Source organism: Hemibagrus wyckioides, unplaced genomic scaffold (assembly GCF_019097595.1).
Source record: "Hemibagrus wyckioides isolate EC202008001 unplaced genomic scaffold, SWU_Hwy_1.0 Contig6, whole genome shotgun sequence".
NCBI lineage: Eukaryota > Metazoa > Chordata > Actinopteri > Siluriformes > Bagridae > Hemibagrus > Hemibagrus wyckioides.
The window spans coordinates 188,438-199,330 of NW_026690808.1; the positions used below are offsets into that span (position 1 = coordinate 188,438).

At 38.6% G+C, this 10,893-nt stretch overlaps 2 non-coding genes across 2 annotated transcripts; both read right to left on the bottom strand.

The window, feature by feature from the left end:
• Positions 1–8,895: 8,895 nt before the first annotated feature.
• Positions 8,896–8,967, bottom strand: trnae-uuc (transfer RNA glutamic acid (anticodon UUC)). The gene has a single exon. It is a non-coding gene; the product is annotated as a tRNA-Glu (tRNA).
• A 54-nt stretch (positions 8,968–9,021) lies between these two features.
• On the bottom strand, positions 9,022–9,094 carry trnar-acg (transfer RNA arginine (anticodon ACG)). Its single transcript has one exon. It is a non-coding gene; the product is annotated as a tRNA-Arg (tRNA).
• Positions 9,095–10,893: the final 1,799 nt, after the last annotated feature.

The following is a 10,893-nucleotide window of genomic DNA, read 5'->3' on the forward strand; positions in this document are numbered from 1 at the left end:
GTTTTAGAACACCCCAATTATTCCAGTTATTTATTGCAATTCAAGTCGTTCAAGTCCAATGAATAGCTTGAAATGGTACAAAGGTAAGTGGTGAACTGCCAGAGATTAAAAAAAAGGTAAGGTTCCCCAAAACTGAAAAATAATGTACATTTCAGAATTATACAAAAAGGCCTTTTTCAGGGAACACAAAATGGTTAACAATTTAAAGCTGTTCTGCAGCAATGGAGGTTGATCAAGCCTTGAAAGCTGGTGCTACTAATTCCTACAGGTGTTCCAACTTTTCTGGATTACTTACAACCCCCTCTGTCTGCATAAAAGCAGTGTTGGAACACACTGTGGTACCATACCCTCGTGAGCATCAGTTGAACAGTATTGTACTGCAGAAAGTAGCGTGTCGCTACAAAAATGGCGAGAAAAAGGCAATTAACAACGGAAGAGAGACAGACCATCATAACACTTAAAAATGTAGGTCTTTCCTACAGAGAAATTGCAAAGAAAGTCAAGGTGTCAGTGAGTACAGTTTCCTTCACCATCAAAAGGCACTCAGAAACTGGGGCAAACTCTGACAGGAAGAGGTCTGGCAGACCCAAAGCCACAACTGAGTCAGAGGACAAATTTCTGAGAGTGAACAGCTTGCGTGATAGGCAGCTCACAGGACAACAGCTTCAAGCACAGCTTGATAGTGGTCGTAGTAAGCAAGTCTCAGTTTCAACTGTGAAGAGAAGACTTTGAGCTGCAGGTTTGACAGGACGAGTTGCAGCAAGAAAGCCATTACTAAGACGTCAGAATAAGACAAAGAGGCTTGCCTGGGCCATGAAACGCCGCCATTGGACTACTGAAGACTGGAAGAAGGTATTATGGACTGATGAATCAAAATTTGAAATCTTCAGTTCATCATGCAGGATCTTTGTACGCCGTCGAGTAGGCGAAAGGATGGTTCCACAGTGTGTGGCATCAACTGTCAAACATGGAGGAGGAAGTGTGATGGTCTGGGGCTGTTTTGCTGGATCCAGGGTCGGTGACTTGTACAGAGTGAGAGGCACCCTGAACCAAAACGGCTACCACAGCATTCTGCAGCGCCATGCAATACCCTCTGGTATGCACCTAGTTGGTCAGGGGTTCATCCTACAGCAAGATAATGACCCAAAACATAAGTCCAAGCTATGCCAGAACTACCTCAGGAAAAAAGAACAAGATGGTAAGCTTGAAAACATGGAGTGGCCAGCACAGTCTCCAGACTTAAACCCCATGGAGCTGGTTTGGGATGAACTGGACAGAAGAGTGAAAGCAAAGCAACCAAGTGCCACACATTTATGGAAACTTCTGCAACAGATTTGGGAAGAACTTTCTGAAGAATATTTCATTTCTATTGTAGAAAGAATGCCACGAGTGTGTTCAGCTGTTATATCTGCCAAAGGTGGCTACTTCGATGAGTCAAAGGTTTAGAATACATTTTGGTCTATAAATTGATTCCATGATTTCTTTTTTAACTCCAGTTGCTTATTTGTACTATGCTTTCATTTCAGAGTGCAATGAGACATTAAACTGAATAATTTTCAATAAAAAACTGTAAAAATTGGGGTGTTCTAAAACTTTTGAACAGTGGTGTATACACATGCATAAACTTTTAAGCCATTCCATTATGACCACCTGTCTAATATTGTTAGTCCTCCTTTTGCTGCCAAAAGAGCCCTGCAGCCCTGACCCATAGAGGTGTGGTCTTCACTAGATCTCTGAATGAATATATACATACACTATATTGCCAAAAGTATTCGCTCACCTGCCTTGACTCGCATAAGAAATTAAGTGACATCCCATTCCTAATCCATAGGGTTCAATATGACGTCGGTCCACCCTTTGCAGCTATAACAGCTTCAACTCTTCTGGGAAGGCTGTCCACAAGGTTTAGGAGTGTGTTTATGGGAATTTTTGACCATTCTTCCAGAAGGGTAATATGAGTAATTAAGGAATAATAATTAAAATAACAAGCATCAAAAGCTAATTTTATAACAATCACAGCCTGCTAAAAAAAGGACATTCTTAGGATAAATATTAAAATAAAATGTACATAATGAAGAGGGCTCTGGGATATGCAGTAGTTGGACATTTGGCCCATGTCATACATCATCTGTGTATCTTTAGTAAAGTACTGGACATGCTGAGGCTTACATACTGCTTCATTTTAGGGTTTAAAATGAGTTTCCACGTTAAAAAAACTGAAGCCAAAGTGATTATTTTGTTTGTTTGTTTTAACAGGATGCAGGTCGTGTACAGCTGGACTACGAGGCTCTGATTCGTTTCCTGAAGACTCCTTCTTATCAGGACTGGATTGCAGCAGAGCTCTCCGGGTCCTATGTAAGCTTATAAATGCTTGTGTAACATGACAAATGTTTAAATCTAAAAGATTTTGATGTGATAGAAAACAGGACTCCATTATGTAAAGCTAATTTCTTCTTGTAACTTTTCTCTTCTGTGCAGGTCTACCACTACAACTTCCTGGACATCTTTTTCGAGCTGCTTCTATTCGGCTATTTTACAAACAGCTCAATACCTGAGACAGTAAGAGTCTTATCAGGAGATTTAAAAGCCATGCTTGAATGTAGTTTCAGAACATGGTTTATTTCATCTCATTTTATTTTTCCATGTTGTTAACCCTGATATGACATGATATTAATGGAGCTTGTCGTCTTTCTTTCCTAAAGCTTAAGGGAGGATTCTTGGAGCGCCTGTTTGCGCTCATCAGCATGTGGGAGGTAGACGTGTGGAAGCCTGCAGCAAGGACCTACTTTAAAGTGCTTACTGTAAGTGTCTAATATCTTCTGATGCTGTGATCCACAAATTCTCAGTATTGTATCCTAAACTCAGTGACACTATGTTGGATTGTGACAGTGATGATGTAATTTGTCTATAGGATCAGCTTACAGATCTCGCTGAAGTGCTGTTTACTCAGCCCCCGGAGTTCTACCAAGACCCAGCAGCCTTAGCCAGCAAACTGAGACCTTTCCTCAGACAGAGTGTCCAGAAGATGATGGACATTTTGTGGAAGCTCTGAGCAATGTCCTTCCTTCTACCAAATTCCTCTTTTCTTTCTTCTGTTCCATTTCTTTTCCCTCACTTCTTTTCTATACATTGCTCAAGCTCTCCACACGTAAGTAGAAATTAATTTAATTCTTGTTTTTGATGAACTTAATATTAAAGTATACTCTTTTCTTCCCTACAGGTCTGTAGAGTGAACCCAGCACCCAAGGAGTAGTTTTAATATCCCTCATCCCTCATAGAGCGTCCCTTATCAATCTATCCCTCTATCCTTGTCTATATAGATAACTGCTAATAGTAATTAGTATAAATAGTAGCTGCAAATAATATTGTTGTAAATAAACTTATAGTTGTATAGTGTTTATATAGTTTACTTTAATAAATATTTTCATTTGCTCCTATTACCGTCTCATTCTGATTATTTTTAGTCATCAGTATGTCTATATAATTTTCCTTTAAAAAGCAACACAACACTAAATGAACTTTTCACTCATATACAAATCCTTTTTAAAGAACTTCAGAAACTTTGGTTTACTAAAATGTGAAAAATGACAAATAACATCCCACAAAATTCAGATATTTATAGTCTTTTAAAGTTTGTTTCCAAAATGTAGAAAAATCTGTAACATTTGGGGAATTGCACATTTACATTTAAGCATCCAGAGCACAGTTGTGTATAAAAAGTCTGAAATCTTGAGAGAAAAATCTGAAAATCTAAATTGTAGAGGACTAAAAATGTGGATTTACAGTTTACACCAAATCACACCACTGTAGCACATCATTTATAATGCAGTTACTCTGAACTCTCAAGGTTACTCTTTAAGAAGAAATAGTTTATAATATCAGTAGTCTTTAAGGTGTTTTCCAAAATAAATAAATAAATAAAAATCCTGTTCATGAAAATGAAGGTTGGTTAGATGTTTAAAATGGAAAGGAATGCTTATTGTCTTTCAGTCATTCCAAAACACTGTTAGTGAAACACTAGAGTGATTTAATTTGTGTGTTTTTAGTACTTTCTAGTTTCTTAACAAAAGTACATTAAAGTACAGTAAATAAAAAATAAATAAATAAAACTGAACTCTGTTTCTTTCTCCAGTTTGGGCTTCAAGCAGTTTTATTATTTAGAAGGGGATGCTCATGATTTACAGCCATGTCCACAATTTTCTCCATATCATGCATTTATTGCTAGTCCCCCTTTTTTTCTTAAGGTTTCAGATCAAGTGACTGACTTTTTCTCACAAGAATTTCCCAGTTTTTAGTTTTGAAGTTTTTAGTTTGGAGGCATTTTTCCTGAACTTTAGTTGATGTTTCTATACTCCTCAGAATTCATTTTGCTTCTGCAATCAGCAGTTCCATCATCAGGCTCGTATTTTACAGATATGATAGCATGCTTCGATCTTGCGCAGTTTCTTTTCACCTCCACATTTTGATCCTGTTTTTGTGGGTAACTATTATTTTACATTTTGCAGTATTTTACATTTTGCATCTGAGGATGTGGACTTAAACTTTTTGTTTGTGTAGAAATGTAAAACTGTGGAATACAGAGACAATTAAAGCACACATTATAGAGTTCACTGTGCCTTAACCCATAAGAACCCAGACCCCTTTCTCCTTCAGGGAAAATGATGGGGGACATAACACAGATTAAATAGATGCCAAATAACACATTTCTCAACTTTTTTTTCTTCAAAATACCACCCCCTACTGTCAGGGATCTGTAATGTTACATATATGTCACAATGGGCATTAAGTAGCCGGACCCATTTCTCATGAAACCCCATGAAATTTGTTTATGTGGCAATAACCTAGGCCAAATGGAAACATTTGAAGCAATTTCTTTCCTCAGTGAAACTAAGACGCACATCACATTTCTCACAGAGGGTGGTGGTTGCATTGATTTTGCAGAATTTGCAACGACCACACTTCACAGGCCAGTGTGCAACCTGGTCCACATGAACATCATCTGGAACTCCAACATGAACTTTCTTGGGAGGTGGTGGTGGAGTTGTGGTGTTGAGTGATAGACGGCCCCTTTGGGAATGCAGGAGAATAAGGCTAGTTGCAACCTCAGCCTGGAAGCTCCTTTGTTTCAGTGGCTTGTGGACACCAAGTAGTTTACAGTCACGGCGGGAGATCAGCCATGCATTGACATAGGCAAGCATTATGGTTTGACCTCCGTGACCTCATGTGGTACTTGTACCTTGTGATGCATGCATCTTGGAGGTCAACAAATGTTGTGGGAACAAAAAATCACATGTTTCTAGCAAATTCGAGAAAGGAAAGCAGGTCAGAAAGGTCAGTCGGGACTAATCATATTTTCAGCAATCCTTACACATAGACTAAAATGAAGAATGGATTGTCTCGATTGTTGTTAAAAAATGATTAAAAGCACATCAGACAGACACACTGCTCCACTGAATGACATTTATTTATTGAAAAATGCTCATAATTGCTATAACTTTCTATAGCGCTCTTTTGCACTTGCTTACTTCAGTTATGGTGATTCTGAGTATTTAGGGTAATGTTTTTTTTAAAAATTGCTCCACCAAACATTTTGGGATTAGGAAACACATTAACCGGTGTGGCTGTTATGTTTATATTGATTTTTGGACAACAATGGAGGTCTAAGGCACAGACAACTAAGCTAATACAGGCTGCAGACTCTCAGATATTCCTTGTGAGTAGAGGCGATTTATTGTTGGTGTTATGCCGGGTTCACACTGCACGATTTTCACAGTCATCGGATCACTGTTGCTTTCACACTGCACAACTATCTAGTGTAGCATTCAATCTGATTCAAACAAAATGTCAGAGTTCTCACGTGAGACTGGAAATGGAACCCCTATGGAGTCAATTCAATGCCACATATATTCGCAAAAGAATTCATGTGTTGCAAAAGAAAATAAAGTTTTGCAAACGCAAAAATGAAATTTGCTAGAAAAAAATAAGTTTTTAAAACAAAAAATAAAGAGTTGCAAAATATAAATGACTTAAATGTATTTGCGACGCTGCTTTTATTTTGCGTTTCAGTGAAATGTAAGTTTGCGCTTCACTTTTTATTTTTTTTTGTATATTTTATACTTTATATTTTTGTATATTTTTTGTTATATTTTTGTACCCTTAAATTGGGGTATTTTAGTATTTTTTGTTATATTCCTTCTTATTTTATTTATTACCTGTGCTTGTAGATACTGCTGGTGCCAGATTCCACAGCATACTTCAAAGCTCTTGTAGACTCCAAGCTTTGAAAGGTCTGAGCTGTTTTTGTATCGATAGGGCCTTACACAGTATTAGGCAAGTGGTTTTAATGTTATGGCTGATCGGTGTACATCATATCATCTGAGACAGTTATTTGTCATCATGCCCAAACTTAGCAATACATTAAACACCACAAATTGGATGGCAAAATAGACACATCCAATATGCGACCCTATGTCAATGCTTGTATGCATTATTCTAAGATGCGGTCCCTTATGCAGAATAACGTGTGAGGTCCTTTGTGACTTCTCATTTGCTTTGGGTACGATCAGTCTTGAAGTGAGTTGGCACCATTCTCCAGTCCCTCATCTGGCCAAAAGTGTTACCTTTTGTTAAAGGAATGCAGCTGATGTCTTGCCCAAACTGGAGTATAAGAAAATAAATATAAAGTATATTAGAGCTTCCAGATACAGTGAAATGGCAATAAGTACACAAAGATTCTGCAAAAAATGTGAAAATTTACAATCTATATAATGTTTAATTTATATCTTATATCTATTATATCTTGTGTTTAATACTCAAAATGTGAATAACCTGCAGGATGCTGCGCTACTCCCAAAAGATGACTGGAAATTGTGGATAGTTTCCTGCAGTATCTGTCTTTCTCTTCCCTGAAATTCATATGATATTATAACAAAACCGTCTATAAACATGGGACCAGATTAGACAACGCTGACTAGCAGTTTTTAAAAAACACACCTTTCCAGCATTAAGTTCAGAAATGGCTGCCAGAATCTGTTGTCTGGGCCCGTCTGTTTTAATCCCCAGCTCCTGCAGATCTCCATCAGTCAGAGTCAAAAAGGCCTCCATGTCTACCTGTAAATAAAACAATACAGGTAATTTACAGAGAGGAAAAAATCACATATGATTTGTGCACAATTTACTGAGTACAGCTCTAAGTCTACTTTGACAAGACTCTACAGGCTACAGGTGTAACTGCCATCTTCATGTTGCTTCACTGAAGTCCTATGTGGTCTGGGATTTGGTTGGGCCATTTAAGGACATTTAGAAACTTGTTCCAAAGCCACTCCAGGGTCGTCTTGGATATTTTCATGTTGTCGTTCTGAAAGGTTAAACCTTGTCTTAAAATCTGAGGCTCTAAAATCTGTGTCCACTGTGGAGCAAGTTTTCTTTAAGAACCTCTCTGTATTTCGGCTGCATTCATCCTTCCCTTAATTCTGACCCGTCTTTCCCCTCCTGCCACTGAGAAGTACTCCTGCCAACACCATGCTTCACAATAACAGTGGTAGTGCCCAAATATTGAGCAGTGCTTATATTCAGCAGCAGTTTTCATTTAGCTATTCCAACATAAAGCTCTTACTGATGGAGAACTTCTGAGATGGCTGTACTTCCAGCAAGTTCTCCCTTTTCTGCAGAGGACTTCTAAAGCTGTTAAAGTTGTCAGTGGGCTTTTGTTTTCTCTCTGATCAAAGCCATTCTAACCTGGTTACTGAGTTTGGCTGGATATCCTGTTGATTCCAAACATGTTTCCACAATGATAGAACCCACTGTGCTCCTTGGAACATTCAACACCTTAGATATGGTTTATACCTTTACCCTGCTCTATGTCTTGACACAATTTGCTCAGGGTGGTCTATGTATTTTGTAGATAGATGTGTTCATTTCTGAATACCGTGTCTACGTTCATGGTCCAGAACCATATTGGCTTTTGTATGTTAGAGACTGGTAAACTGCAATAGTGTGAATGAGAGTACATTCCTACACACCATAAAGTCTGATCATCTTTATTTGCACTGACCTTCATCAGTGATGCTGCCACTGCTGGAGCCACCACTACTTTTAGAACATGGTTGGGAAGAAGCAGAAGACAGGGTTTCACCAATTAGAGGCTTAGGAGTTGGGGATGGCGATGGAGTCAGGGTAGGGGATGTACTCTTAGATGTGGAGGAATTCCCAGACTGAGGTCTCTTTTTCAGATCAACCTTCTGTGGAGATTGTAGGCTAGTGTTAGGTTAGATTGATGGAAATGAACAATACTCATAAAACACACTGACTTGGTACAGTTAATATATAGTAGTTTCTATCAGAGATACACACTCGCTCACTTATTAAGACTATTTGTACAGTCCCCTCTGAAAATACTCAAATGTTTTTTTTATACTTTGAAGACAATTTGGCTTTAAGTTCCAAAAAAGTATATAAGGCTATAGACCAGAATTCTCAGATTTCATTTCCAGATATTTACATCTAGATGTGTAAACAACAACCGTTAAAGATAAATACAAACCTACTAAAATAAAGGTTAAACAAAGTTATTAAAATAAAAAGGTAAATCCCACACTGAAAAAAACATGAAAAAACAAAAAAACCTGACGCAGTAATTTGTTTGTAATCCGCTACTGTGCCACACTGTAATTATGCAAATACATTTGACTTGAATGACACGTCATTAGCGCGCACGATCCATTGATTGCTGTGGGCGGGCCATTGTTGCGATTAGCGGAGAACGATAAAATTGTGAGAGATTCGATTGGCTCGCTACGTTTTTGGTTTCTGTTGAGGAAGCGTTCCCGGCTGTTATTAACTGAGCGATTTGGTGAACTCCTTGCCAGCTCTGCGGCAAGCTCCAATAAAGTCACGTTCCCATACTGGGAGTTGAACCCGGGCCGCCTGGGTGAAAACCAGGAATCCTGACCGCTAGACCATATGGGAGGGCAATTCGGCAGCTGGAGTTTGGGGCACACCTCTGGGCTCTTAAAAGGCAGCCGAGCCAGCCAGGAGTCGAACCTAGAATCTTCTGATCCGTAGTCAGACGCGTTATCCATTGCGCCACTGGCCCACGTGAGCTTTAAGGGGAGCGGGGTCATACCTGCTTATGCTTTTCAAGTGAAAAACGGCCAGAGGTCAAAAGCCATGCCTAGCGTTCAACAGTGATATGGAAAAGCCCACGGCCCAGTGACCGTGACCCAGATTCGAACCAGGGTTGCTGCAGCCACAACACAGAGTACTAACCACTATACGATCACAGCACCCCACGCACCTGGGCCAGGAGCTAAACGGAGCTGCTACATGTTGTGATATGCGTTCTGGCGCCCCCTCTGGCCTGGTGCAGTGGCTTTTGATTTAGACATGATTGGAATAGTTGTAGTCTTTTTTGACACTATATCGAGAGACGATCTGATTCATACCCAAATGATACCTTCTGTGCTTTTTAAATAAAAAAATAAACAAACAAATAAATGAAAAAATCCTGCAACCCGGATACACTACATGATTAGTTCTACTGACACTGGGACTGACACTCACAGACACCGAGAGAGAAAATAAGCCAAAAGAGAGTTCTCCTCAGTTCATCAAGAAGCTTAAGAACGATTTAAGTTGAAGAGGTCAATGGTACTGTAGCTTTGGTTATATAGAGAAATATATAACTTAAATATATAACTTTAAATATATAACTTAAATATATAACTTTCTGTTATATACAGAAACACAGATGAGGCTTTGCACCCACACATAAACCTGATTAACATGTTTTAATGGTTTTCTTTTGTTTTATTTAAATTGTTGTTTTTAACTTATATAATAGTAAATACACTAGCTGTTCACTTTTGTATCTGTAAAAAGCTATAAGCTACTCCGAGAGACTTACATATTGGATCCAATTCCACAAAACCCTCCAGCAGAGTTCTGCTCATGAATGATGTACTGGGGGTTTCCAAAAAGCCAAGCTGTTGAACAAAACTGAGATAAGTGATTAAAAACCATGAACATTTTAATGCACATAAAACATTTGCACCTCAGTTCTGTTTAGGGTTTTAGTAGAATGCAAAAGTAATTTCCTACTGTATCTTACCTGCCCCACCAAGGACTGCATAGCCAGTCACAGCCGCAATGAATATAATTCAGCACAAGACATCAGTAAATGCCCTAAAAGAAAAAAAAGAATAAATTACATTTCCTGAAGAAAATGTGAGTGGTGCTTGCCCTGGCAAAACTCGTCCCCAAGCAGACAGACAGCATCCCAATACTTTTGGAGGTGGGTGGTCAGATAGGGCACCAAAAATGTTGTATACCAGGGGGTAGATAGGGTGCCTATACTTTTGGAGGCATGTGTACAGAGAGGGTGCCAATATTTTTGAAGGCAAATGGATAAGTGCAAGTGATGTCTTCAAAATGCGCATCATGGAGTTCTGCTACACCGATCAGCCATAACATTATGACCACCTGCCTAATATAGTCCCCCTTTTGCTATCACAGAGTGGCAGTTTAAAATAAAATATTATTATTTACTTGAAAGACTACAAACACATAAAATGACCTTCTCACTAACAATGAATGTTGAATTGAATGTTGGAAGTAATTCAGTAAAATAAAGAAAATGACAAAAATAAAATGTCTGTCCTTTGCAAATTTGTTGAGATACCGAGCCTGTAGAAAAGTCTGATTATAGACTGAAATTCTAACACCATTTTACATGGAGTAGTGGATTCATCTCCATGGAATAGTAATGACAAATGCAGAAAATCCATCATCATAATAAAATATCATCATGTCACGTCACAACACCAGGATACACGCCATGCACTTCCCTTCATTGCACTGAATGTTTTGATATGTCACATGTGTATGTTGCAGAAA